Source organism: Haliaeetus albicilla, chromosome 28 (assembly GCF_947461875.1).
Source record: "Haliaeetus albicilla chromosome 28, bHalAlb1.1, whole genome shotgun sequence".
In the NCBI taxonomy this organism is placed as follows: Eukaryota; Metazoa; Chordata; class Aves; order Accipitriformes; family Accipitridae; genus Haliaeetus; species Haliaeetus albicilla.
In genome coordinates this window covers 424,301-446,412 of record NC_091510.1, presented here as the reverse complement: position 1 = coordinate 446,412, position 22,112 = coordinate 424,301, and the positions used below count along the sequence as shown (strand labels likewise).

General features: G+C 42.7%; 2 long non-coding RNA genes across 6 annotated transcripts in view; one reads left to right on the top strand and one right to left on the bottom strand.

Annotated features, from left to right (window-relative positions):
* Positions 1–6,312, bottom strand: part of LOC138682547 (uncharacterized) — a 56,318-nt gene extending 50,006 nt beyond the window's left edge. For 2 of the 3 annotated variants that reach the window (XR_011322651.1, XR_011322650.1), the window contains exons 1-3: positions 4,992–6,312; positions 2,806–2,896; positions 2,591–2,704 (exon numbers count right to left, since the gene is read on the bottom strand). This is a non-coding gene — a long non-coding RNA (uncharacterized lncRNA). The remainder of the gene's footprint in view (positions 1–2,590; positions 2,705–2,805; positions 2,897–4,991) is intronic. The other variant, XR_011322652.1, reaches the window with a different exon arrangement.
* LOC138682548 (uncharacterized) lies at positions 744–21,821 on the top strand. Of its 3 annotated transcripts, XR_011322654.1 has the most exons (6): positions 744–1,184; positions 5,012–5,057; positions 6,791–6,958; positions 7,112–7,242; positions 14,782–14,854; positions 19,555–21,821. It is a non-coding gene; the product is annotated as an uncharacterized lncRNA (long non-coding RNA). The 3 variants fall into 3 exon arrangements; XR_011322655.1 differs by lacking the exon at positions 6,791–6,958; XR_011322653.1 differs by lacking the exons at positions 744–1,184; positions 6,791–6,958 and having other exon boundaries at positions 4,823–5,057.
* Positions 21,822–22,112: the final 291 nt, after the last annotated feature.

The following is a 22,112-nucleotide window of genomic DNA, read 5'->3' as shown; positions in this document are numbered from 1 at the left end:
TGCAGGGCTGTGACAAGAGGGGACAGAGCAGCTGGGGTCCCACGTCTTCAAGGAGACGTACGCCTGCCGGGGCGCAGGAAGCCGAGTACGAGCATGGGACAAGCAGGGAAGGATGGCGGTTCCCTCCCAGCTGTGGAGGGGCAGGGGGCTGCGCGGGGCCCAGGTGCGGCCACATCCACTGCAGAGAGGCAGCTTTAACCGCAAAAGGGGAAAGCTTGTGCTGGGCCCATTGCTTCCCTCAGGGGAAGCAAAAAAACCGCGCAAAACACACAGCATTTCCCTGACTGTGGAGGAGACGGAAAGGCGGGTAGGAAGCCAGGGCAGAGAGGCAACACGCCGATTAGATTCAAGGGCAGCAGCCGCTCCCACAGCCGTGGGGCGGCGGCAGCGGACTGCGCCCCGGCTGCGGGGAGGGCGCGGGGCTCGGCAGGCCGCCTCTGCCCGCCGAGGCAGAGCGGGGGCCGGGGCCGGGGCCGGGGGAGCGCAGGGTGGCGGCGCTTCAGGGAGGGAGGCCGGCGGCCCGGGGACGGGGGGCGGGTGGCGCTGCGCCGGGGCCAGCGGATCTGGCCCGCGCCAGTTCGAGCCGGTTTGGGCCGGTTGGGGCGCTGGAAGGAGACAGCGGCTGCTGAGGCCGCCGCCTGCATCCGGGCGGGAGCTACTCTCCGGACTGGATCGGGCGGAGCCCTGGGAGCGGGGTTCTGCGCGACGTCGAGCCGACGGCCCGGCCCGGCCGCCGCCGCAGCCCGGAGCTGGAGCCGCCTCCAGGCGGAGTCCACTCCCGTCCTTCCGTCTGGCCCGCGCGGCCCCAGGCTGGCGCAGGGGCAGGGAGGCCGCCGGTGCCGGCTTTCAGGCGGCGCAGCGGGTTTTGCGGCCGGTGGGGCGGGGTGCCTCGGGGCCCGGCCGGGGCTGAGGGGGCTGCCTGCGCCCGGGGCGGGGGACGGGGACGGGGACGGGACCGGGACCGGGACCGGGACCGGGACCGCCGCGGCGCAAGGCTGCCCCCGGTACCCGCGCGGTCGTTGGCCCTCACACGGCGGAGCCGTCCCCCTGGGGCGCTCCCGTCACGCACAGCTTGCTCCTGCCCGGCGGAAAAACGTGTCAGGCAACGAGAAAACGCCCGGCCCACCCCGGGGTGATTGCAGCAAGCTGCTGGGAGGCGAGGGGTGTGGGGCAGCGCCTCTGAGGTAGCGTGGGGCGGGAGGCCTTTGGTGTTCTGGTGGTGCGTGGAGAAGGGAACTTGGTGTTTCCCGGTAACCCTTAAGCACGGGGTTTTAGACTTGGCTGGAATCTCCCTTGAAACGCCTGTCAGACCACACCTGCCTTCTGTGTTCCTTTTGCGCTGCATTCGCAAATAGACAAACACTGCATTTGATCTGCCGTGGTAACCTTTGAAGTACAAAAAGGCACCTGAACCCTTTTGTAGGGGAAGTGACAACCTCCCCTGAAAGGCATGTGCTGTTTTTTTCGTCCCGTGGCTGATACAATCTCGTTACTAAAAGAGTCCCTCACTGGAGCGCAGAGCCACAGGCTCCTGAGTTTCTTTGGGAAATATTTCACGCTTTAATACCTTACCTAGTAGAAAGCACTTCTTTATCCTTCCTCAGCCTACATTACCATTTTGTTACATTGTATTTTCTAGATCAATTTTCAACGGCCACCTACAGCACAGTAAGCCAACTTTTAACAAATGGTGTACTTCTCACCTGTACCCATTACTTGAGTGGAGATGTGCAATTGCAACAGATGCAGTTTCTGGTCTTTGTATTCTTTTGTTCTTTCTGTCACTCTGGGCTAGTAACAGCAACGTAAACTGGTGTTTCAGCCTAAGGGCTAACTCAATCATCTCGTCATTATACTGGACAGCAAAAGAACAGCCTTGTCCCCTTTATATTAGATCACATCTCTCTTTCATCTCCTTGTAAGCATTTGATCTGCTTCTAATTTCAGTCTTTCATCTCTGCCTCTCTTACTGGGTTATATTGTTCTCCAGATAACCCTGAAAAATGGAGGATGCTCCCTGTCCACCTGTCCATCATCAACAGTGTTTTTCTTTTTTTTCTTTCTTTTTTTTTTTTTTTCTTTTTGTCCCTCAGAGCATAACCATGTCACTTTTTCCCCTTCGGCACAGCTTTGGGAGAGGTGGGAATGGTGGAGCAGATGCATTTACAGAGGCTATTGATAAAAATGCTTATGGCCACACAGATTTTGCTTACAGCAGTATTCTCACAGGTCTTATCAGAAGTGGAGCTGCTCTGATAACTCCAAAGCAGTCACAGGAGATAATCTGGCTCAGGCAGAACCTAAAGGTGTAGGAAGAGATAGGAGCTGTATTTTGTTCTTCCAAAGCCCAAAGGAGTCAGCATATGTCAATGTGGACAAATTGTATTTTTATAAGTACTAAATATGGACAGAGTCACTGGACCGGAGGGGTTCATGTTTCAGCTCAATATGCTTAGTACTTGGGGTAAAAGAGATGTGTCAATTGCTCACACCCTTATTTTCTTCCAAGAAGATGGGCAAGTGAATACAGCTAGCAGCAGGTACTCTCTCTCCTCAACATGAAAGATAACGAAGCAAGAGAGTTACTTACTTTTTATATTGGTTACTGCCGTGCAATCAGCTGTGGTGGTTTGGGTAAGCCAGTTGTGCTGCATTCTTCTGATACTGTGTATTGTCAAAGGATGGGGCTGGGTCCCATCCTGTACTGGGGAATTAAAACTATATTGAAATGCATGGGACAGTTTATCCTCCCAGTACTAGCTCTTCTAAATTTTTTTTTTTCTGTTAAAATAATAAACTGTGTACCTGTGTCCCATCAGAGGAAGAAAAAGATAAAAGTTCCAACATTTCTGTTCCTTCACTTCTGTGAATATTGTGTCTTGAAGTATTTCTGCACCTGAGAAAGTCACACCTGATTATCTATGACACCGATGCAGGAACTGTAAACTTGTTGCAGCCAGATTTTTTTACCCGTGTTTACTTGAGAAGTGTGACTCCAGGAGCAAGCAGTTTCCTGCATGCATCTCTTAAACATTAGCAAATACGTGTTGCTTCAGTCAGAGTTGCTATGTTAATTTTGTCATGCTTGAAGTGTATTGAATTTTTAGAAGAAAAAAATGTAAATTTCTAGTTACAAACCAGCATTTTTCTCTCCTCTTTTATCCCAAATATCTCCCCCAGTGTGTTTATTAGTTACAAAATTCTGGCATAACCGTAAGAGTACATGTAAGATATTACATATGAGTCCAATATTAAGCAGATCATTTTAGTCATTTCCATATTTCAGATGTCTTGGTTAACACATTGCACAGTAAGTTTATGTTCTTGCACTTTTAAGAAACAACATTGTATCACCTATGTCACAGATCCTTTTATAGGGTAAGCATGAAAAAAATTTGTTCACACAAGCATGAGAATGAAGTTAAGGGCATTGCTGAAGGTCACTGCAAGTCAAGTCGAGTAATGCACAGGACATTGGTCATCTCAAATTACTGCAGTTTACATTTTTAAATAAAATTGAATTGCCACTCATCTTTCACCTATCTGCGAAGACTAGAATTGAGGATTCCCTGTCTGTGGGAACAACTGAGAATACTACAAGCACCTAAAGCTACATAGGATGTTCAGTGAAATATTTTGCTTTTGTTGCTTTTATCCACTGTTTCCTAGGCAACAACGAACTTTGAATATGGGTCCTGACAGATAAATGAAAGAGAAATACAGTCTTTTTAGTGTAAATACTACATATACAAGCATACTGTAAAGACTTGCTTAGTATAATTGAACACTATAAATGGAATTTGTTGGTTTAGTCCTCAATTTGCCTGATGTTTTTAATGGAATATATAACTGGAGGACTAACAAGGTATTCTTCCAGAAGATCTTGGAGCATCTTCTTGTTGCTGGAATGGATGTTTGAAGCTAATGTCTTGACCAAACTCCAATTTGTGTAATTAGGTTTGGTCAGCTCAGGATTCTTCTTGCATACCCTAAGGTGCTGTGTTGTGTTGTACACCATGTGTCTGCAAAATTACAGAGACACTTTGTTCTGCCCCAGACCTGGCTGAATTTTAACTGCGCAGACAGACCTTTTTGGGATAACCAGAGGTGACTATCCCCACACCCATTTTCTCCTTTTTTATCATCATGAACATCATAATTGCATCTAGCTTTCACTCTGAACCAAGATCCCACTGTGCTACACTCTGTACAGACACAACTCCAAGCAGTCCTTGCCTCAGAAATGTGCTGATGAGGATGCATGGAGCAGGACAGCAGATGGATATAGACAGGCTGGTAAAGGAGTTCAGGAGTAGGGAGTTAATGAACTGCTACTGATCAGTGAGATAAATAGTGGTCTCAGCACACCAATATATTAACCACTGACGCATTTCTTGCATCCAAATTGGGCATACTACTGCCAAGAACTGAGCATGGTCTTTGGTTGTAGCTCTGCCATGTTTATGGGCAGGACTATGGCCAAACAACAGGACTAAACCCAAAATGCCTGTCTCGGTTACTCTATCCCATTGATGCCCAAGGACTGTAAAGAGGGGCCCTAATTTAAATGGAAAAGGGCAGGACCTAGTCGTGGGAGGCACGGGTATCCCAGGGATACAACTGGGACAGCAGAAGGAAATGGAGAAAACAGAAAGAAAGACTGTGATTTAATATGGAAGTACAGTAGACTGGCAGGTTAAGAAAATTAGGTGGAGAATTGAGGAAGTGAAGTCTGGGGGTTGTTGAGCTGTTGGGCCTAGGCCTTGGAGAGGGCTAATATATGCGATGAAAGTAAAAGGGTATTAAATCACCTGTCTTGGACCTTGGAGGGGAGTGGATCTGCCCTGGGAGGGAAATGGTAGAAGTTTGCATGAGCTGGGCAAGCAAGTATGGGCTAGAAATAGAGAGCAAGGATTTGGGAGTCAATGTGGAAAGACTGAAGCAGAAAGAGTCAGTTTCAAGGGAAATGGGCAGAGGAGCTTAACACTGACCTACTGGATTTCTATTTCAGGTCAGGAATAAAATTCATGACTTCTGAATCTTCCCAGTCCTCAGAGGTAAGCAAATAGTAGTGAAATCCACTTGCAAGGGCATGGCACTCAGCATAGCAGATGAAAACATGCTAGCTCAGTTATTTCTCTGCTGGCACAAGTCACAAAAGTCTGTAATTAGGTCTTGTCTAGGACCGAAGTGTCAAGCTGACATTGTGTCATTGAGTTGCTAGGGAAGAATAAAAAAATAGGTCAATTTTTGTTCGTTTTCTGTTAAAAATTACTGATAGAAATCCTCGTTTAAGTAATTGTTAAGGCTGCAAAATCAAGTATTCATTCCAAAAATACCAGAATGAATGTTACCTGAACAACTCCAGTTCATCGCATACTTCCAGTACACGTTATGATCGTTCAGAAGATCTTTGCCATATGCAGTGTACAGTGTTGTAGGAATGAATCAAGATTATACAATAAAGGAAACATACACAGAATCCTTGTGATTCTTGCTGGAGAGGGAAGTTGTGTGGTAGATCACCATTGTTATCTGAGTATTGCTCACATTTTTTAACAATTTACACCTCTGAGAAGTCTCTAGATTTGTTATTAAGTTGGGCCTTGGCTAATAGGTTTTGTTGGTTTTAATTGTAAACAAGCTTGATTCATGCTCTTGGAGTTTGGTCAGCTTTTTAACTTACTGGTAACACAAAGAAATGTGGGCTCTTTGATGGTTCTTTTCTTTATGACATCTGAACAGTATGTTGTTTCTCTTTCTTTGGGGACATATTGATACTGGCTAGTCACCGGTTGCTTGACATTTTCTTTGCTTCCTCCATCTTCTTAAGAATTCAACAAGATTTCTTCATTTTTGTTATGCGTGCAAAATAAACCAACTTCTTTGTTGCTGTAGCATTTAGGAAATGCTTTGTGTCTTGTTAGTGTGGAGGATTAAAATACAGACAACAGGATATATTTCTAGGATGAGTAATTACTTATCTGTGTTACTCTGTTTTCTTTATTTTCTATTGCAATTTATAGTAAAAACCTGTGTTAAAACTTTCCATGTAGTTCTTTGATTCTAGTTTAGCTTTCTTTAACAGCTAGGGTTGAAACATTTTCACTTATTCACTTGCTGTAGGGAATTCTAATTACCTCTCACTGGAAAAGGGAGTGTAATGTCCTTGGGGATAAGGGAGACCAGTAGTCTGGCCTCAGGGCAAGTTTACCGTTGCTCTAAAATTCTCCAAATCTTTGAGAGCAAGAGAGATTGCTTTCCACTTTGGGTTCTTCACCACAGCAATGAGAACCTTGACAAATAATATATTTAGAGAATAAAATGCTTTCTTCTCCCCTCCTGGTAAGTCAAACAGAAGAACAAAAAAACCCAGATGAATTAATTTTGCTTAGAGCATTTCAAAATACTTTCCAGCTGAGATTAAACATGGAAAATTCTCAAGGATTAATGTGGAAAGCTTGAACACATAAATACTTCCAAAATCTCATGTATAAAAGGTTGTTATAATTAGAACTATTCTGAACCCTCAGTTATGATTCACTAGCAAGTGTCTGCTGTAATACAGGTAATCATAACTAACGAATAATGGAGACTCGCAAGAAATAAATTTTAAAGGTAAGGGTTTAGTATTTTTCTCCAGAGGTCCCATGCTCTAAAACTCCCATTAGTGTTTTCTGAGTTGTGGTTATTGTCAACAGGATAGAGTTATTGGAGAGGCCTAGGGGATCAGTAGTCTCCTCTTTAACTGTCTAACCTGCAGCTGGTATTGCCTGGTGGTCTCTCTTAGTTACCTGAGAGGGGGGAACCTGAGCTGCTGCACAAGCACCCAATTCATTCCCATGATGGCCACGTCCAGCCCTCAGCACCTCTGAAAAATGGACTGAAGAAGGTCAGAGAAGACTCTAGAAGAATTCCCTCTCTGTAGATTTCCTGATGAAGAGTTTACATTAGCAAGGTATTATGCATCTCCATAATTTTAAATGGCAGCACACTGATGAATGCAAATTTTTTACAGCCTTAAGTATTTTGGTGACTCAGAACTTGACAAAAAGAGGGAAGGAGGAAGAGAACAGGAAAGTGAAACTATCATCAGTCTCTTTTCCTGCAGAGTGTAAACATCAAATTAGAAGAGTCAAGGACAGGTCCCATGAGATAGCACCAGAAGACAAACAAGTGTGGTGAAGAGAATGGGAAGAGAGAACGGGTCAGAAAAGTTGCACAAGGCATAGGAGGAAAGGGGTAAGCATTGTAGATTGAAGAAAGACAAAACCTGATGAAGGGAGGCTGGCAGAGGAAAGGAATGGAATGGGAAGGAGATTAAATTAAGAGTAAAACAAACGAACACACAAAAGTAGGAATTAATGAACAAGTAGATTTGCATCTGTTGTGGTTTAACCCCAGCCAGCAACTAAGCACCACACAGCCGCTCACTCACTCCCCCCCCATCCAGTGGGATGGGGGAGAGAATTGGGAAAAGAAGTAAAACTCGTGGGTTGAGATAAGAACAATTTAATAGAACAGAAAAGAAGAAGCTAATAATGATAATAGTAACACTAATAAAATGACAATAGTACTAATAAAAAGATTGGAATATGCAAGTGATGCACAATGCAATTGCTCACCACAGGCTGACCGACACCCAGTTAGTTCCCGAGTGGTGATCCCCCCAGCCCCAATCCCCCCAGTTTATATACTCGACATGATGTTACATGGTATGGAATACCCCGTTGGCCACTTTGGGTTAGCTGTCCTGGCTGTGTCCCCTCCCAACTTCTTGTGCCCCTCAAGCCTTCTTGCTGGCTGGGCATGAGAAGCTGAAAAATCCTTGACTTTAGACTAAACATTACTTAGCAACAACTGAAAACATCAGTGTGTTATCAACATTCTTCTCATACCTAACTCAAAAACATAGCACTGTACCAGCTACTAGGAAATTAACTCTATCCCAGCTGAAACCAGGACAGCATCCTTCCTTCCAGAAATCCTTCAGAGGTCAAAATATCTCCATAGATGTCCCAATCCGATGTCGGGGAAGGTTTCGATATGATCCCAAGAGCGAGATTAAGACACAAACGAGGTCAAATGCCATATAGTCAAAATAGGTTTTATTATCAAAAGTATCAAAATGGTAGCTATAAGATAGAATGGAAGAAAAGGTAGAAATTAAGCAAGCAGTCAGGATAGGATTGCTAGGATAGTCACCACCATGGATCCAGCGGCATCCCGTTGGTCCTCAGGCAAGCAGTCTGTGGTGGGGGTTGCAAGGATGGTCACCACCACGGATCCAGTGGCATCCCGTTGGTCCTCAGTCTTCAGTTCTTTGGTGGTGAAGAAGGCCCCACCACAGCTTGTCTCTGTGAGTTTTTTATAGGGCATATTTCAATGATGTCATGCGCTGCAGGTTTCATCCATCAGACTACCTTCGCGTGATCAACACCTGAAACCAGTATCTTGTCAGCTCCAGCCCTGTTTCCTCCTCTGGATGCCTCAATGGCCTGGTAATTGTCTTTATCGACAGGAGTGTCCTGCTTAAACAGGCCATCTTAGAGACAAAGGGCTCAAGATAAGCAGTTCACAGTTCCTTGAGATGATGGTCCAGTCCCCCACACCTGACAATCTTTGAGGCAAATGGTTCAGGATAAGAATTCAGTCTCTTACAATAGACCTCAGTAGGACGTCTGGTTTTTTTTCTCCCAGATTTATCTTCTAAATGATATAAAGTTTTGTTTGGTATACTGTAGCTTAGAGTTCATATGCAGCACAAAAAATGATGAACCTCAGTACAGTGGTGCAGACTATGGTTTATAAATGTCCGTGTTTACAGTTTTGTGAGCTATGAAATGACCAAGTAATTGTGATTCATCTGGTCTTTAGAAGTTATTGGACTTTGCCTCAAAGCAGGGATAAGGTTATTATTGTGATATTCCTGGAGGGATTTTTTAAATTACACTCATTGGTTGGACAATAGCATTTGTCTGAGTTACAGTTTTTATAAATACAGTTTTCTGATTTCTGTAGTTCACCCATGGGTGGTGACGGTGGGTGTTTTAATGAGTATGTTCCATAATACTTCTTTTCCTGAACTGGACTAAGGAACTTTCAGCATTAATTTTCCATTAGGGTGGAAGAGTATCTCCCTTCAAAAAAAGCAAAAACTACCTTATTTGAACTAAGATGATAAAAGTTTGTACTCCTTTATAGTGCCAGAGAATGGTTTCCATCACAAAACATATGTATGTATTGGCAAACAAAACAGGCAAATATCACACCTGTATGGGACAAATATATTTTGCTGGAGATTTTCTAAGAAAGTGTCTCCTGTTATTAGGTTCGTGCTGATTTCAGGCAATATTATTCTGTACAGTTTTTCTGAAGAAGTGGAATTGATCAAAGAGCCTCCTGCTTCCGCTGTCATTTTTAACCTACTACAAGTAATTCACAGTTCCCCTATTTTGAGCAATAACTTGCGTAAGTATGTAAGATATCCTGCCAGTTCTGGGTCACACATTGCCCCATGTTTGTATTTTGTATCCCTTGGCTAGAAATGAGGAATATATGTGCTTAAATATCATGGATTTCACATGCGTATTTTTTTAACAGTGCCTCTTATCACAGCAATTCATTTGTTAAAACAAGTTATTTCTTGTTTTTCTCTCATTGTTTGTGAGTTCTTTTTCTTTAACGCTGGGATTTCATTAAGTGTTCGGTATGTGACAGCATAGAGACTAAACTCTCCAAATAGCAGCAGAGGTGTGTAAAAACGTGTTTCCTAGGATGAGAGAAAAAATGCTGAAAACTGATGAGACGCTGCAGCTGAATTCGAAATAGTGCAAAATTATGTCTAGCTGATGGGTGTATATCATAGTTCCAATGTTTTCTTAATGTAATTTGGGCAGGACACATATTTTCAAGCAAACTGTACATCCATATGTAAAATGAAAAGGCAGAAGCACTTTGAAGTCTTACTGTGAAACGCTCAATGCAATCAGGATTATGAAACCAGCAAAATATAACAAAAAGTGTTTGTCTTCCTTTACAGTTACATTAGGATTGCTAAAAAGGCAGGGGGGGAGAGAGAGAATTTTTCTCATTGATCATTCAAATAGCTCACATGTGAACAATAGTGCTCTAACCAAAAGCCTGTGTCTGGAATGGAAATCCTCTCCCACACCCTTCCAGGCTGACCTTCCCTCCCCCCATCTACCATAGCTCATATTTCAGAGCTGAGCTGGTTGCCAGCATACTGTAAGCTGCCAGGAGGAACACATTATTTGCTCAAAAGAAAAGCAGAGGCGCAACCATTAACTGCCCCTCATGCCTGACTCCCTACAGGACCAGACATATTTCTACACAGGGGATGAGCTTCCTATTCTTCATAGGTACAGCAAATCTCATAAAAACCATCACACATGCCCACCTACACAAGGGCTTTATCATGATCAAGAGGCTGCATCTCCTCCCAGAAAGCTAAGTACGTCATGGCAGCTGACCTGTCCCTGTATTCTCATGTGATTGAGTCCTAGAGCCAAATCCAGATTGTTGTTCTCATGTGATTTAGGCAATGTGTTCACATCTGGTAGGCAAAGAAGACATGGGTCAATAAAAACGAAGTTTATAAAAGGACATCAAGATTCCGCTGTTGCCCTTGGGCATAGGACATTTAACAGCAGGTCTTGCCTCTACTAAGAAATGTTTATTAAGATAGTTACAAGTGTGTACCAGCAGACCTTGCAAGTGGACACGCATCAGTAGTGGAGTCCCTTTTGCCCATCCTCTGAACAAAAAAAAACTGGCAGCAGTGCCCCTTGCACTGTAGTTGCATCCATTCTTAGAATGTTTGGCTCTGTGGCACTGTTAGTCATGGAGACTGGGAGGGCTGGATTTTCTTTAGCTTTGTCAATCAAACTTTAAGAAATTAGGAAGAAATTAAAAATGCTCCAATTTTACAAAAGTTTTATAAAAGCCAAGAATATTTTTGCTTTTCTTCTCCTCCATCTTATTTTTGGCAATAAATATTTACTCACTACTAATCATCAACCATAACTACAGCATTCATGTCGATGTATACACACTGTGCTTGGAATATATTTTGATTCCCAGATAGATTTTACTTTTATCTGCAGGAGGACCTTTCCATGGAATTAGGTGTGATGAGGCAAGGAAAATTACACAGAAAAATGGCTGGACATAGTGAGATAATGGCAAAATAACAAACTCAACATTAAACATTCATAAATAGATTAAGTAATTAAGCCTAATGGCATTGGCTCCTATACAGGAATTTTTATTCAAATAACCATACAAATGTTTTTTCCCCCAAAATAGTCATATTTGTCCAATAAGCATTCTTTATATCATGTCATCATGGAAAGCGTGGAACAGAGAGAGTTCCCCCTACCAAAGCTAGGCATTTTAGGGTGACACAGGGGAAAAAAAAAAAAAAAAGTCAAGGGCTGTCTGTATAAATGAAATATTGTGAAACAAGTTAGGTTGTAAATTTAAGAGCACAACAGCTATTCTCACCCCTTCCTAACTAACATGAAGAGCACCCATTCTGTCTTCAATTTTCTGTGTTATATTGGCAGGTAAACAAGCTCTCAAAAATATGTTTGTTTTAACAGCACTTCAAAGTTAATGTGAGTTGGGGGAGGCAATGAATTTAAAAGTGCAATAGCTGCTCTGAAATAGCTGCACATGGATATTCCTTATTCAGAACAAAAGAATTCACACATGGACTTAATCAGGAAAAGCTTCATGTGTAAACGAGTCTTAATAAAGTATTTACTTAGAGTCTAAGTGACAAAACTTGACAGTCAAAGGGCAGTTTTCATTCTGCTTAGAAGCTCTAAAGCTGAATCTAAGCAAGGTTTTTGGATAAGAAACTAGACCAGACTGTCCCTCAGCTCACTTAGAGCGTTAGGTGGGCATGGTGTCTGAGAGGAGGTCTGTAAGCCATCATTCTTTTTTCCCCTGTCTCTGGACCCAGCTTAAAGCTAGAGCCATCTGATTTGTGACTGAAAGAGGTCTGGGGGTGCAGTTAACCATGGAGGAGTGGTCTTCTAGGCATCAAATAGCCAGAGATCCTGGAGCACAGTTCACATGTGGACCAGGCCTGTGTCCAGAAGTATTGAGTCACAAATGTCTTTGGCGTGATGTACTTGAGAATATTCAGTGTCAGTGCCGCCTGCCAGCCTCAGCAGATGAAGACAGTTTTAGAGAGGACACAAGTTTGGGCTTGTATGTACAGGTTTCCCATTGCCTTTATCTTTTTTGCTCTTTATTCTTAGAAGGAGGGACTCTTCCCAGCATGTGGGGAGGGACAATCCCATGCACAGATTGTTATATGGTGTCGTGGTTTAACCCCAGCCAGCAACTAAGCACCACGCAGCCGCTCACTCACTCCCCCCCCATCCAGTGGGATGGGGGAGAAAATCAGGAAAAGAAGTAAAACTCCTGGGTTGAGATAAGAACGGTTTAATAGAACAGAAAAGAAGAAACTAATAATGATAATGATAACACTAATAAAATGACAACAGTAGTAATAAAAGGATTGAAATGTACAAATGATGCGCAGGGCAATTGCTCACCACCCGCCGACCGACACCCAGCCAGTCCCCGAGCGGCGAATCCCTGCCCCCCCACTTCCCAGTTCCTAAACTAGATGGGACGTCACATGGTATGGAATACACTGTTGGCCAGTTTGGGTCAGGTGCCCTGGCTGGGCATGAGAAGCTGAAAAATCCTTGACTATAGTCTAAACACTACTGAGCAACAACTGAAAACATCAGTGTTATCAACATTCTTCACATACTGAACTCAAAACATAGCACTGTACCAGCTACTAGGAAGACAGTTAACTACATCCCAGCTAAAACCAGGACATATGGGAAGGCATACAGAGGAGCCTTCTAACTCCTGTGTGCCTCGTCTTTTTTCCAGCTGGGGAAGAAGACATTGTCAGTTCACAGTTGCCAGGAGGTGATGGCTACTGTGGTGGAAATACCCACGGCTCCAGGGGCATTGCGTCTGGGCCAGCTAAACCTGTTAAACAAGCATAGCAGCTGCCACACATTACCATGCTCCAGAGCTGCTCTGGAGGTCTCCTATCCTTGGTCTGCAGAAATGCCTCTGCACAGTGCTGGTTTTGGCCTGTCCCTCCAAAAGTGCATGGCAGAAGTTGTTAAATTTTGTTTCTGATTTCAGGTTTCAGTGCCAAGGGATGGGGGAAGTGGTTCCTTATCAATAGAAATGCCGCTAAGCACTCCTTGTGGCTTAAGCTCTTCCCATCTCATATTTTAATTGAAACCACATTACTGTTACAGCTGCCAGTGAAGGAATGGGTTGAATGCATAGAACTTCATTCCCTAGTACCAGCAGCCAGTTCAGCTGAACATGGACCTTGTACTTACAAGCTCTTGAAAGAGGCTCCACCCTCATCAAACCAGTCCTGCCTAGATGCCTTCTGAGACCAGCTGCTGCCCTCCCCCACAAGAGGTGACTGGTGCTGGAGTGTGAACATTTGTACACCACTTTTATCAGCCTGGATGACTAATCCTGTCTCTATGACAGTGCCATGGAAACAGTTGTTAGGAAAACAATAGAGTTGCTGGTGACCAGACCCACGTGCAAGGCTGGTGTGGTAGGCCAGGCACAGAGCTCTTCAGGATCTTGAAGCCTCATCTGACGCAGCTTCTCCCAGTGCTCCCACAAACAGCCAGCACTTCAGCAGGGGACCCAAAGCAGTCCTTCCAAATACTGTTTTCTCAGCATCAGATCCTGACCCTCAAGGTGTTTATTCCTCCTACTGCTTCTCCCTTGCTAACGCAATTTATCCCTCCCCAGTGAATCAGTACAACTGTGTGTGGAGCTCCACTGTTAATTAGGTCATTGAAAAGGTGGGGAAAAAAACCAAACCAACCAACCTATTTCCCCCCCTGTAAAGTTACATTTCAAACTGGTAATTTCTGATCTGGTGTAAAGTACATGTCTGTAAAGGGCTGTTGTGGTTTAACCCCAGCTGGTAACTAAGCACCACACAGCTGCTCACTCATTCCTCCCCTAGACCCAGTGGAATGGGGTGGAGAATCAGACAAAAAAAAGGTAAAACTCATGAGCTAAGATAAGAAGAACAGTTTAACAGAACAGAAAGGAAAAAACTAATAATGATAATAATAACAATAATAAAATGAAAATAATAATAGAAGGATTGGAATACACAAAACAAGTGATGCACAATGCAATTGGTCACCACTCACCAACCAATGCTTAGTTAGTTCCCAAGCAGTCATCCCCATCCAGGCTAACTCCCCCCCAGTTTATATACTGGGCATGACATCACACAGTATGGAATACCCCGTTGGCCACTTTGGGTCAGCTGTCCTGGCTGTGTCCCGTCCCAACTTCTTGTGCCCCTCCAGCCTTCTTGTTGGCTGGGCATGAGAAGCTGAAAAATCCTTGACTTTAGACTAAACATTTCTTAGCAACAACTGAAAACATCAGTGTGTTATCAACATTCTTCGTATACTGAACACAAAACATAAGACTATACCAGCTACTAGAAAGAAAATTAACTATCCCAGCCGAAACCAGGGCAGGGTTTATCAGCACAGTGAAAGCAGTGGCAGACAGCTGGGGGTAGGAGCAAGCAGCTGACCTTTGCAGCCCTGTTAAGCTGACTTCTGGCCCAAAGCCAACCTGTGGTGTGATGGTACAGCTGATGTTGTTCTCCCCCTCCAGTTGAGTGTTAATAATACTAGAATAAGGTACTTTTTCCTGCAGGTGTTTTTGAAAGAGAACCTTCTGCCTTGGATAGATCACTGACAATGAAAGTCTTTGTCTACCCTCAGAAGAGGTGAGGTGTCGGTAGGAGCATATGAACTTTTACACCCACTCTACTTCCTCCTTCTCCTTGTGGTTCTTCTCTGAGTCCACAAGACCACTGCTAAAGCAAAAAGCAGTTTAGTTTCTGTGCTCTTGCTGTAATAGGCCTTCTACTACAGATTGCCAACACAAGGACTGATTAGTGCCCTGTGAAGCAGAGGGATATGAACACTACTTTCTCCGAAAATAACTGTCAGCTCATTTTGTACAAGCTGTCGAGAGCCACCAGGCAAATGAATCACTTTCATTCACTCCTAGCCTGAGAACAGTTGGAAAAATCTGGGTGACAGATTCTGCTTTATTGATCCTTTTAGTTTAGTGGTTTTTAACACCTGTGAAATGCTTATCCTGCCTTTTCACAGTAAGAGCACAAGAAAATCTCTTTACTGTTCCTTTCACCTCTTGGTGTTCATTCTCCATGTTCTATTTGTTTTTCTCAGCCAGCTGCATCCCATTTCCTCCCTGTGCTGTTCTTCACCTTCTTTCCTCCCTTCTCCCACATCTTAATTACCATATATTTCCCTCAGGGTTTTTTCTTTCTGCTCCTGTCAAAAATTATAGCAAAAACCAACAAAAATCCCCCAAATTTTGTCAACGTTGAAAAAAAGTGTGTAATTTCATTTGCCAACCCATAGTCCCCAGAGAGAAAATGGTCTTGCCTATTTAGCACTTCCCATGCTCCCAACAGAGCTTGTCTTCACTTGACTTTACCTCAAGTTAACTAATGGCCATTTAACTTGAGGCACCTGATATTTGTAAAGGTTAACGTGTACACTCTTCGTACAACTGATCCAGGTTCTAAAAGTTTATTCTTTAAGGTAAGACTATATCTTCATTGATAAAAAGGGGTTGTGCATGTGTGTATTCATAAAATTTCTCACTGTGAAACTCTAGTGGAGACAAACACATGGACAGTATCTACTTCACTACAGCTAGATAAGGTCAACATTATGCTCTAATACAGTCTTTCCACTCAGGCTAGTTGTAACATAATAAAAACTACAAGGCTCTGACCTTCCTGGGATTTCCTAGCAAGATGGTCACCGAAAAGGAAAAAAAATGTAATTCTGTCTGTAAAAACCACAAGCTGCTACTTGCTTTTCCCTGGAATCTGTTCAGGTTTTTTTTTTCTTCCTTTTTTACCATTCTTGAATGATGACTCATGGCAGGAAACAGAGCTGCCTTGTGTCCTTGTGCAAGAGCCAGAAGGCATACATAGGTCAACACACCATGTACAGAATGTCCTGCAAACTTGAATGGAATGCACTCCACATTGTAAGTGCGTACACTCACAAGCATTCATCAGTACTGAGAGTACTGGTGAAACACTGTGTCCTGGAAAAAAAAAGGGAAATCCAGCAGTAAAGAATAGCACCTCGTAGGAAAGATCTGGAGACTTCATTTTTGAGAAATAAGCTACTTTGATTACTGTTTGCTAAGTTGTCTAGAGGTGCAGAAACTAGAGAACACCATGAAGTTTAGGTGATTTGCAAATTCTGATTAAAAGTAAATACATTTTAAAACTGGGTGGTGACCCAAATAACTTTTTCTACTGTCCAGCTCTTTCTGTTGCCTTGTACACCTTTGCTGTATGACAGATAATTATCTCTGATTCATAGAGAGTTACAAGCTGTATGTGTTGAAAGGTTCTGTCCAGACACTAGTCAGAAGCATCTTCCAACAGTATCAGCCATGATTCACGTGGAAAACAACATGGAGCCTAACCATGAGGATAAAAAAAAAGTTTAAGATTTGTTCAGATCTGTAGAGGACCAACAATATAATCTGTTTTGCTATTTCACTTCCAAAAAGCCCCAACATCCACTATCATGCTACAAGCCATGCATGGGGAACTTAAGTAGACTTCTGAGGACTTTACAGTAAACTGACATTGGGCTGATAGAAAGCTGGTTACTACTTTAAAACAACACAGAAAAATTGACATCTATGCAGCCAATCTCAAAGTTGTTTTTTCCAAGTACTGCTCCTATATGTGATTCTACTGTGTCAGTTATTGCAGCTTTTTACAATCAAATTTTCCTGTTTCTCAAATTGTCTTTCCATCAGTACAATAGTAGGTAAATACAAATTAGGGAAGCTGTGATTCTGACTGTGCATAAAATGGTAAGTTCACAAGTTCTAAATGTATACATTTCCCTGCCAGTAATCTCTCTCTGTTGAGCTGGGAATAAATATAATACCACTTAATTATGGTGATCTTATGCTTTACCCTCCCAGCTCTTTAAGCTCTCCTGGGACCATTTAGGAAAAATTCTACCCCTCCTACTATGTATTCAGCCCTGCAGGGCCAGCAAATTTAGCTACCCTGGAATTGTGAACACTGATTGTCAGAAATAATTTCTCATCAGAGAGAATTGTGTTTTTAAACAATCCTTACACTGTAAGGAACCAAAATCTTATCTGCCCTTCCTCTTGCCAGCAAAACTACAAAATATTGATGGATAAATTTTGGACCTTGAATTTTTCCACAGTGAGACAAGATGGAAGGCCACCCTGTAACAATGGAGGAGCTACATTGCCATGATGGGGAGTGTATGTGTGCGTGTGTGCATACAGACACGTAGCACACAAAGAGCACAAGACTGAACAGAGAATGGAGAGATGGAGCTTCTTGTTTTCCCCACAAAAATAAGTTCTGTAGCTGTTGTGCCTCAGTGTACAGGAGTAAAGGAAGTAAAGTTGGAAACACTGGGAAGAGATGAAGCCTTACTTAACTTCATGCTTTTATACGTCAGTCACAGAGAGAGAAAGGTCCAGATGAAAACAATGCTGCAGGTTCTTGTTTGACATATTCAGTATATTTCCCTTGCAGCAGCATTGAAAATGTGTCTTTGTTAGAAAATGCCAGTTATCAAATGCACACAGTGTCCCTGGGAAACATAAGTCACATCCAAAGGTCAGGAGACCTCTATTTAGGCTGCAGATTTTACCTCTCTCATTTGAGGGGATAGGACTGTTTGCTTTGGACCGGAGAGAAGTCACACAGAGAAGGGTATGAAGAGGGTCAAATGAACTACGCAGAGGCAGAAATGAGCTCTGTATTGCAAAGAAAAGGTTTCAGGTGGGCTCCTTGGAGAAAATTATCCACCTCAGCTCTATTTCAGCTTCACCCAGTTAGGTTTCTTCTTGTTCATCAGCCCTGTCAAGGAGAGGCATCAGATCAGTGAATTCCTTTCAGCTGTGTCTTTCTCTTACCCCAGCCTCATCCTCTGCAGGTTGTGCTTGTGCTGGATGGGGAACAGATTTCATTGCATTGTGTGATGGAAAGGGCTTCCATCTGTTTTTTATACTGTAAATTCTGAATTCTTTGTAATTACTTTGGCACAGGCTTTAAAATAGATCCATATAGCTTTGCAATAGATTTCAACAGCTAAGCACCATTTCTCCCATGCTGTTAGTTAGCCACTGAATTTGCATTAGCAGGGTATCTTAGCCAAGGATATCTTGAAATAGTAGCATGATGTTTACTTGTCATGCTCTGGTGCTGTGTGAAGTTGAGCTGTTCGGATTTGGCATTGCCAGCTGAGGACCTGAGCATGCTAGGAAATTGTGTAGGTTTTGGGTTTGACAATTTCTTCCTCATCCTGATAGGTAATCTCCATTGGTTAGTCTCCTGACTGTCTTCAGATACCGTTAACAGTTCAGGAACAAATATCTCCCAGAGCATTCAGCTGCAATAACACGAACTTCTCCCCTTCAGGTGTCTGCTGACAGCACAGAAAGAATAATTTGGGGGAAACAAAAGGCAAGAGGTTTGAACCCTGGCTGTTAAGGAATGGATATAATTTTATTTTCTTCAGAATTCTCCATATTTAGAAGAGGCTCATCATAACACCATTTCCATCAGAAAAATGAATAAAACAAATTTTTTAATCTGTAAATCTGCCAGCCAGTGTTCCAGATCCTGGGGGGGGGATGGGGGGTGTTAAGTATTTAAGATCACAAAATAGCCTGATTTTAAACTTATCCATAGTAAGTTAAATAGCACTTAGTTGTCAAAGGCAGATTTTCAAAACAACTGAAGCTATGCAAAGGACCTAAATAAATGGCCAGATCATGAAGTTTTGGGGATGCTGGACACTGGGTGACTTTGGAACTGTGGCCAGTTGTGACCAGAAGTAATTATTATCAGAGAGTTGTTTCTTTCCCTGTGCAGAACAAGTTAGGGACTGTAAGCAGGATAATTATTTTATTTCATGTCCACTGGAATAGGTCCAGAAGTAACAAAGTGGAAAGAGAAGAAGGTAGTTTTGTACTAAGAATGTTTAACAGTTTTAGAAAAACTTTTCTAAGTGTTAGGATAGATATGTACTGAATGAATTCCAATTGGAAGGCTGTGAAATACCTGTCCTCTTCACTTGTCAGCTTTCGGGCCATCTTGCTGAGATGCGGATATGAGGTCAGCAAGTTTGTCCTTCATCTCTCTCTCTTCCTTGGAGCTTTATCAGGTGCTCAGCGGATGACAGCCTCTATCTATAAGGAGTGCCGTATGCAGGTGGAAATAAAGAAGAAAAAACCACAAAAAGCTTTATTGTCCAAATACTAGGCTGAATGCCAGCAAGGATGAAATTTGCTGTTCTTTTTCACTTTTTGATGATTCCTACTCCCAGTTTGAAGTGCACTTGAAAAGGACATTTTTTTCACTTGCAGGTCATTTCTACGGGACTTTCAAGCCTATAGAGATTTGGTATTCGCTTAGAGAGCATCTAAGGAATCTGCAGCCATGATTGTAATTGCATGCTCAGACCTGCAGGCTCTCTGGGTTACTTGCGATGCATTTCAGATGGCAGAATGGCTTAATTCAAAAGTCACTGGTCTTTTGGGAAATATGCATTATGCTGTTTGCAAGGTTGAAGTCTCTAGCTGAATTAGCAAGAACGCACTGTGAGCAACCTAGAAAAGGTAGCATTTGTCTTGTGAAGCATTTGCCAAAGTTTAACACACACACAGCAAAGATATACATAGATGTAAGTAAAATATAAATAATGGCAGTAAGTGCCTTATAATGCATTCAAGGAGTTCTACTTTTGTCAGTTTGCATTCTAAAATGTGAAAGGTAAATAAATGGACTGTAAGCAAATTTATTTTTCCTGTTGGTTTTTTTCCTGTATTTTTCCTGTTTCTACACAGTCAGAGGTTGCAGGATATATCTCTGGGGAATGAGCCTATTGAAAATCTAATTCTTTGGTGCAGACAGCTTTTCATGCACGAAGATGTGCAGACAGAACCTGGGGATGCAGAGACAGGTTTAACTTCACAGTGTGACAGTGCTCAAGCACTACGAGGAATGAGGTAGCTTAGCTCTTTCTGTAAAGTCATATGATAACACAGCAGGTAATGCTAGATGAGCTCTGTGTACCAGTTTCAGACTGGGTCTTCACCAGGTTTCCAGGAGTATCTGTAGCATCTGGACCTCTACTTCTGGGCCACACATTGACAGAAACGACCTGATTAGGGGCTGAATTTGTCTGGATACTTTGTGAAGCCAACTTCAAACATTATAGAACTTCTGCTGGGGTTTGCTGATGGCCTTTGCTGTAAACATTGAATTTCTTCCATGTAGTATGGGTCATCATGTCAATAGCATCAACAGAAGTGCTGGTGTTGCCCTTTCCCTTATTGCAGTACTGCTAATGACCCTTTGCTTCGTAGTGGCTCTAGTCTATGTCCCATAAATACCCTTCCTCCAGTGTTAGCACTGCCAACTGCTTGCAGGTCTTGGTATTTCAGAAGCTGCTCAGCTAGGATTGGATGTGGTCCTCTCTCAAGAGAACAGGGATCTATCAGGAGGATCCTGATAGGGCTGTATTGAAGCACAGAAGGAGAGAAAAGTGTGGCCACTCTAAGGAAGAGTGTACCCTTTTCTGCATATACTTGTAAACAAGTTGTAACTGCAGACGCTTGTACTGCATGGTGTGCTTGCATTTAGAATAGGAAGGTGGTATCAGGTCAAGTCGATTTGAGGACAGAAGCTATACACAAGTAAACGGAGAAGCTGATCCCAGTGCGGAGGAATGCTGGATGGAGAGCAGTAGGCAGCAGAATTGCTTATCTGAAACATACATGGATTCAATGTGACCTGTTTCCTGCAGGGCTCTCATATGTGCAGTGCTGAAACAGGTGAGATGACTCAGTGCCAGCTTCTTGGATATATCTGTCAGTGCTGCTGTGGGAAGCAAGAAACCAGCAGGGAAGTTACGCAGGTCTTTTCTGTGTTGGTCATCAGATGTAATGAGGTCATTCCTTCTCCTCTTGATATAATCTGGCAATGGGTATACAGCCATTTCCTGAAACTGTATGAGTCATATTGACTCATTAGTTTTCCTTTGGTTTTCTTTATAAAGAATAAGTGGGTTCTAAGGTGAAGAATAAACACTCCTGAGGCTATTGTACTTTCATTTTGGCTCACTGGTCTGTTTTTAAATGTCTTCCAAGTCTTTCCTTTGTTAGCCATGTTAATTCAAGAGGAGTCCATTGATGTTAGATCCTGGGCATCATTACTCTCACTACCTTCCAGAACTGGGTTTGGTTTTTGGTTTGGGTTTGTTTTTTCCTGTCATGTACATTCAATGATTTCAATGTATCTTCTTTTTTTTTTTTTATTGCATGGGAAAATAAAATAAAATAATTCTTGCAAAGCATTTCTTTGGAAGGAGATAGACAAATCACATTTTTGTAATATCAGGAGGAAGCTGCTGGCTTGCCCCCAAAAAATATTTCTAGAAAAAGTGACTTGGATTCAGGTAGACATACAGATAATGTCACAATATTTCTAGGTTCTTAAACAGATCTCACCTCCTAAGCACTTACACTTTTTGTTGCCTACAGTACAGCAGTCTCAAAATTCAAAATATCTTGTCATCTGTTTGTCTGTTTAAGGTCAGAAGGCAAATGAAATATCCAGTGATCAGCTGGTAGGATACTCCAGCATAAACATGGTGCAATTTGCCCTTGCATTCCAGTTTCCCTCTTCTCTACCTCTTGATGTTGGATATTTATAAAAGTGAGCTGTTCATTTTTAAGGATCTTATTTTGGGTTTCAAGTTAATCAGTTCTCACCAGCTAGCGTGCCTATACAGGAGACTGCCAAGGGAAACCCATTTGCTTCAGTAAAAAGACTAGGGTTTTTTTCTTCCTGTGCTTTTAATTTTAATAAGTTTGATAAAAAAAGGACCTTGAAGTACTTTAAAAGAGGGAATGATTATGTG